This window comes from Otolemur garnettii, unplaced genomic scaffold, assembly GCF_000181295.1.
Source record: "Otolemur garnettii isolate 467f Iridium unplaced genomic scaffold, OtoGar3 scaffold00261, whole genome shotgun sequence".
NCBI lineage: Eukaryota > Metazoa > Chordata > Mammalia > Primates > Galagidae > Otolemur > Otolemur garnettii.
This window is the reverse complement of record NW_003852656.1, coordinates 1,186,686-1,193,512: the sequence shown is the minus strand read 5'-3', so window position 1 is coordinate 1,193,512 and position 6,827 is coordinate 1,186,686.

The following is a 6,827-nucleotide window of genomic DNA, read 5'->3' as shown; positions in this document are numbered from 1 at the left end:
AAGGTGTGGGTCCAATATAGTTTCATGTCTTAAGTTTAAATCTTTAAACTTAGTGAGAGTCTATCTTAGTTAGTGGTGAAAGGTGTGGGTCCAATTTCAGTCTTCTACAGGTCACCAACCAGTTCACCCAGCACCATTTGTTAAATAGGGAATATTTTCCCCACTCAATGTTTTTAATTGGCTTATCAAAGATCAAATAATGGTAAGTAGCTGGGTTCATCTCTTAGTTCTCTATTCTGTTCCATACATCTACCTTCCTGTTTTCATTCCAGTACAATGCTGTTTTGATCACTATGGATTTATAGTATAATTTGAGGTCTGGTAGCATGATTCTTCCTGCTTTGTTTTTATTTCTGAGTCATGTCTTGGCTATTCGAGTTTTTTTCTGATTCTGTATAAAATGAAGTATTATTTTTTTGAGTTCTTTAAAGTATGACAGTGGAGCTTTAATAGGGATTGCATTAAAATTGTATATTGCTTTGGATAGTATGGACATTTTGACAATGTTGATTCTTCCCAGCCATGAGCATGGTATGTTTTTCCATTTGTTAACATCTTCAGCTATTTCTTTTCTTACAGTTTCATAGTTCTCTTTATAGAGATTTTTACATCCTTTATTAGGTAAACTCTCAAATATTTCATCTTCTTTGGCACTACTGTGAAAGAAATAAGAGTCCTTGAATGTTTTATCAGCTTGACTATGGTTGGTATATATGAAGGCTACAGATTTATGAGTGTTGATTTTGTAACCTGAGACGCTCCTGTATTCCTTGATCACTTCTAAAAGTTTTGTAGTAGAATCCCTAGTGTTTTCCAGATATACAGCATATCATCTGCAAAGAGTGAAAGTTTGATCTCTTCTGACCCTGTATGGATACCCTTGATTGCCTTTTCTTGCCTAATTGCTATGGCTAAGACTTCCATTACAATGTTACAAAGCAGTGGAGACAATGGGCAACCTTACCTGGTTCCTAATCTGAGTGGACATGATTTCAGTTTAACTCCATTAAATATGATATTTACTATGGGTTTGTTGTAGATGGCCTCTATCAGTTTAAAAAATGTGCCTTCTATACCAATTTTCTTAAGTGTTCTGATCATGAAGGATGCTGGATATTATCAAAAGCTTTTTCTGTGTCAATTGAGAGAATCATAGAGTCCTTGTTTTTTAATTTGTTTATGTGATGAATTATATTTATAGATTTATGTATATTGAACCAGCCTTGAGACCCTGGGATAAAACTCACTTAGTCATGGTGTAGAATTTGTTTGATGTGTTGATGGATTCTGTTCGTTAGGATCTTGTTGAATATTTTTGCATCAATATTCATTAGTGATATTGATCTATAATTTTCTTTTCTTATTGGGTCATTTCCTGGTTTGGGGATCAAGGTGATGTTTGCTTCATAGAATGTGTTGGGTAGTATTCCGTCTTTTTCAATATTTTGGTAAAGGTTGAGTAATATAGGTACTAGTTCCTCTTTAGGTTTGGTAGAGTTCTGATGTGAAGTCATCTGGTCCTGGGCTTTTCTTTTTAGGGAGATTTTGTATAATTGATGCTATTTAAGAACTTTATGTAGGCCTGTTTAACATTTCCATTTGATTCTGGCTAAGTCTTGGACAGTGGCATTCTTCCAAGTATTGGTCTATTTCTTTCAGATTTTCATATTTGTGAGAATTTTTATAATACTCATTAAGGATTTTTTGAATTTCTGAGGAGTCTGTTGTTATTTCATCTTTATTATATCTGATTGATGAAATTAGAGATTTTATTCTTTTTTTCCTAGTTAGATTAAGCCAAAGGTTTATCTATTTTATTGACCTTTTCAAAAAACCAACTTTTTGATTGATTTATCCGTTGTATAATCCTTTTGTTTTCAATTTCATTTAATTCTGCTCTAATTTTGGTTATTTCTTTTCTTCTGCTGGGTTTGGCATTGGAATGTTCTTCCTTTTCTGGTTGCTTGAGTTGTCCCATTAAATTGTTAGCTTTCCCTCTTTCCATTCTCTTGAAGGAGGCTTGTAGTGCTATAAATTTCCCTGTTAGGACTGCCTTTGCAGTACCCCAGGTGTGTGAAGGGCCTTAGATGCAAGGTTTGGGTTGATGCTGGTATCCAGGGATCCAAAGGATCATACTGGCCCCATGGCCCAGGTGCCATGCAGAGTGCACTAAGCCCATAAACCCACCTTGTGGTTGTTCCCTGGGTCCTAAATTACATAGGAAGGACACATAGCCATTGGAAGGCTGGTTCCTTGACCTGCAGAGTGAGAGTTATTGTGGTAGGAAAGACCAGCCATGGCCCTAGAACTTGCACTTTCTGCCTAGATATGAATGAGAAGCAATGAGATCCCAGGGAATGACAGATGTCAGTATCACCTTAGAGTCTTGAAGTATCCACGATAGGTGGTGACTGTCATGTCCCCTTTGATCTAGTACTCTGACCCTACAAACCCTGTATGGGTCATAGCAAAAGATAATGGAATATTATTTTATTTTGTATGGTTTTTATTTTATTTTTCTATTTCAAAATATTAAGGGAGTATAAATGTTTTTGGTTACCTAGATCACTTTTGTAATGATTGAGTCATGACTATTAAGGTGTTTGACCCTTTTTACCTCCCCTCTCCTCTCTGATTAATTTCCACTGAGTTTTGCTTCCACCAAGCACATATGTGCTCACTGGTTATTTCCAATTTAATAATGAATAAACATCATGTGTATGTTTATTTGAAAAATAATGTGTTTATTCATTCTTGTGTTTTTTCACATTCATCATGTGTTTTTTCATTCTTAAGATATTCCACTTAGGAGAATGGTCTCCAGTTCCATCCAAATTATTGCAAAAAAAATTAATTCATCCTGTTCAGCTGAGTAGTACTCTACAGTATACATATGCCACAAGTTATTAATCTACTATTGTATTGATGGACACTTGAGTTGATTCCACATCTTTACAATTATGAGTTGTGCTGCAATAAACATTTGAGTGTGTCTTTTTGATAAAAAGTCTTCTTTTCCTTTCTTTACCCAGAAGTGGGATTTCTGGATCAAATGGTAGGTCTACTTTTAGTTCTTTGAGGAATCTCCACACCATTTTCTACAGAGGTTTGACTAATTTGCAGTTCCACCAACCGTGCACAAGCCTTCCTTTCTCTCTGCATCCAGGTGAGCATCTATTGGTTTTGGATCTTTTTTGTTTATTTGACCGTTTGAGATAGAGTCTCACTCTGTCACCTGAGGTAGAATGCTGTGCCATCATTCTCATTTTTAAGATTGTCTTGGTTAGTTTAGGTCATTTGCCTTTCAATACAAACCTTTTTCTTTTTTGAGACAGAGTCTTACTACGTTGTCCACAGCAACCTCAAATTCTTGGGCTCAAGTGATTCCTTTGTCTCAGCCTCCCTAGTAGCTGGGACTAAAGGTGCCTGCCACAACACCTAGCTTTTTTTTTTAAAGCAGACTGGGCTGGGTTCAAACCCACCATCCTTGGTGCATGCGGCCAGCACCCTAATCACTGAGCTACGGGCATTGAGCCTCAATACAAACTTTTAAATCATCTTGTTGATTTCTTCAGTAATGTCTGTTAGGATTTTGATTTGGATTGTATTGACTCTTAGAGCAGTTTGGGAAGAATTAATTTATTTCCAAGTATTTTACTTTTTAATGTTATTATAATACAAATATGTTTGAGTATGTTTTAGTTTTGTTTTCTAATTATTTTATTTTCTAACATACAGAGACACAATTGGTATTTACTGTGTACTCTAAAATTAATTTATTGGGGCCAACTGCAGTGGCTCATGCCTGTAATCCTAGTATTCTGAGAGGCTGAGGTGGGTGGATTGCCTGAGCTCAGGTTTTTTAGACCACCCTGACCAAGAGCAAGACCCTGTCTCTAAAAATAGCTGGGCATTTTTAGTCGCAGCTACTTGGGAGGCTAAGAGGATCACTTGAGCCCAATAGTTTGAGGTTGCTGTAAGCTATGATGCCACAGCACCCTACCAAGGGTCACAACATGAAACTCTGTCTCAAAATAAATAAATAAATAATAAACAAATAAAATTAATTTATTAATTTGGGAATAATTTTATAGAGTCCATCTTATTTTCTGGGTACACAAACATGCACACTAAAGCAAAGATGAGCAAACTTTTACTGTAAGGAGCCAGATGATAAATACTTTAGTCATTACATATTTCTGCTGAGATTACTCAACTCTGCCATGATGGCATGGAAGTAGCCATAGGTCATATGAAACAAGTAAATATCTATATATATATATAGAGAGAGAGAGAGAGAGATGTATACGTGTATCTATCTATCTAAATATATATAAAATACATACATGTTCCAATAGACCTTTGTTTTTTAGGAAACAAGGTGAAGGCATGGATTTTGCTCATAGGCTATAATTTCCCAACCCTTGTTCTCTCTCTAAAGGAGCTAAGGAAATTTTACTCCAAAATATGACTCCTTGGCATAAAGAATATTTTGAATTAAAGGCATGATCAGGAAGCATTAGAAGAGGTCTTTCCTCTAGCTACATAAAATCTGAGTAACCAGATTAGGAATCAAAAAGGACTGCGGACTTCCTTTTCTATATGCTAACAGACCTGGGCCGAAATCATAGACACAATACCTGTCTCTCAGGTTAATTTACAAGTCAATCTGTTGGAGGCGGAGCAAGATGGAGGCGGAGCAAGATGGCGGAGGCGATGCATCCCTAGGTCAACTCTCCTCTCAGTTTCAGGTAAGAGTGGGGGTATAGATCTTTCCCTATGTGGAGTGCTGGCACAGACAAGCAACGCAGGGCGTGCAGTAGGAAGGTGAATTGCTGGATTGGAAGTGTAGCCCAGAACTACGGTATCTACCAGAAAAATCTCAGGGCAGCAGCTGAAACGGTGCCAGCTGAGACCAGCGGCTGCTCCAGGTCTGTGGCTGGCACCCTGAGAGACAGAAACCAATCCCTCCCCCACGAAAGACTTCTGTGCCCAATACATGGGGAGTTTGGGTGTTTTGCAGAGAGAGTGGTGAGGCGTGAACTCCTGAGCAGAATTTGGCAGCCAGAAAGGGGAGCCATTTGGACCCAGTTTGGGGCATCAGGGTTCCAGGCAATGGGACAGAAATTTGAGAGGAAGGGACTCCGCTCAGGAACTGATCCTTCCTGTAATTTTGGAAGTCTATGTGGAGCTGCACTGACGCGGTGACCCACAGGGGGAATCGGTTCCCTTCCTACAAACACCAAAAAGTCTTCTGTGTGCGCCACCACAGGAACCAGAGGTAACTGGCTCTCCTCCCCTACCCCTGCAGAAACAGACTGAAAGTGGTGGGCGCAAAAGCACCCAGCCCTTTCCCATGGCCCATAACAATTTCCTGTTCAAGGGGAAACTAGGAGTTGAGTGGAAAATCTGGTGAAGTGTGGACTCGTGTGCCGAGTTTGGAGGACAGATAGGAGTGGGCGGCCAGCCAGGAACCAGATGTAATGTAAAACTCCATATATGGCGTCTTCATAACACCCCTCCCAGGAGTGTGGAGAACCCAATCTCACCTGTAGCCAGCCATCCAGCATCTGAAGCTGGTCCAGGACGCCCTACACTTTACAGGAACGGTGGTAGGGAGAATCTGTGCAACCTGCCAGCAAAGACCCCCTCTTTTTTTTTTGGTTTTAGCCTGGGAACCACTCACAGTGCCACCTGCTGTCCAGAAAGTATATTGCAGCATAACTATTCCCATTAAACTAGAACCCCACCCCATTTATAAAGGGGTTTGTTTGTATATATTCAAAAGAACAATATTTTTCTTAGTGGTGCCCTCTTTTTCTCTTCTTTCTTTTTTTTTTTTATTTTCTTTCTTCTTTGTTTGTTTGTTTTGCTTTTTGTTTTTTCTATCATTTTATGACCACCATTTTTGTGGTTATCTTTTATTACTACTATCTTTTTTTTTTGGTCTGTTTGTTTGTTGGTTTGTCTTTTGTTTTGTTTTCTTTTTTGTCTGTTTACTTGTTTCTGATTGTCTAGGAATCAGTGTGCTTGTGTGTCTGGTAGCATTTTAGTCTGTTTATTTGTCCACTTGGTTTCAATGTGTTTTGTACTTTGCTAAATCCTTGGCTATATTCCCTAACTCCAATTTTCACATTCAATAAGAATATGGAGGAACAGGGCACGAGAGCTGACTGGAGCTAGCTTTCAACATAAACTCCAGTTCAGGGGGAGAGACAACTGCCAGAAGACCCCAACGAAGCTGAAGGTGGGGAGCTGAGCTGAAGGAAAAGATAGATAAATGCATGTCTTCCCCACCAAGGCAACCCACAACTTCAAGAAAACAAATTCCAGGTTTAGATTGAGCCCAGGTGGAATATTCTCCAGCTCCCATTGAGTGCCTGAGGCAGATAGGCTTCAACTATCTCTACTGGCTGGCTACAAAGAGTGGTCACCGAGTGGAGGAGGCATTGACTTTAATTGGACTCTGGCAGACACAAAACTCTGACACACTCATTGAATTTACTTGGACTCTGGTAGGCACAAAACCCCGACTCACTCGCCTATTGGACAAGACTGGGTTACAGAGTCTGAGTTAACAGAGACTGGTAGTGGGGTTACCAGAGACTGAGATTACCAGAGTCCGGTGGCGAAGGGCGAGTAAGGAGGGGAAAGAGACATCAGCCTCCTTACTCTAAATCATCTACTGAACAGGCTTTTCTGATTTCTCGGAGCACCAGAGCAAGCCACACTTGAGCTACCAGTAGACTCCTATTATCTAGTAGCTGGAGACCTTGTGATCTTTCCAACCAGAGAGTGGATACTGATCAGGTCAATAGGTTTGGATC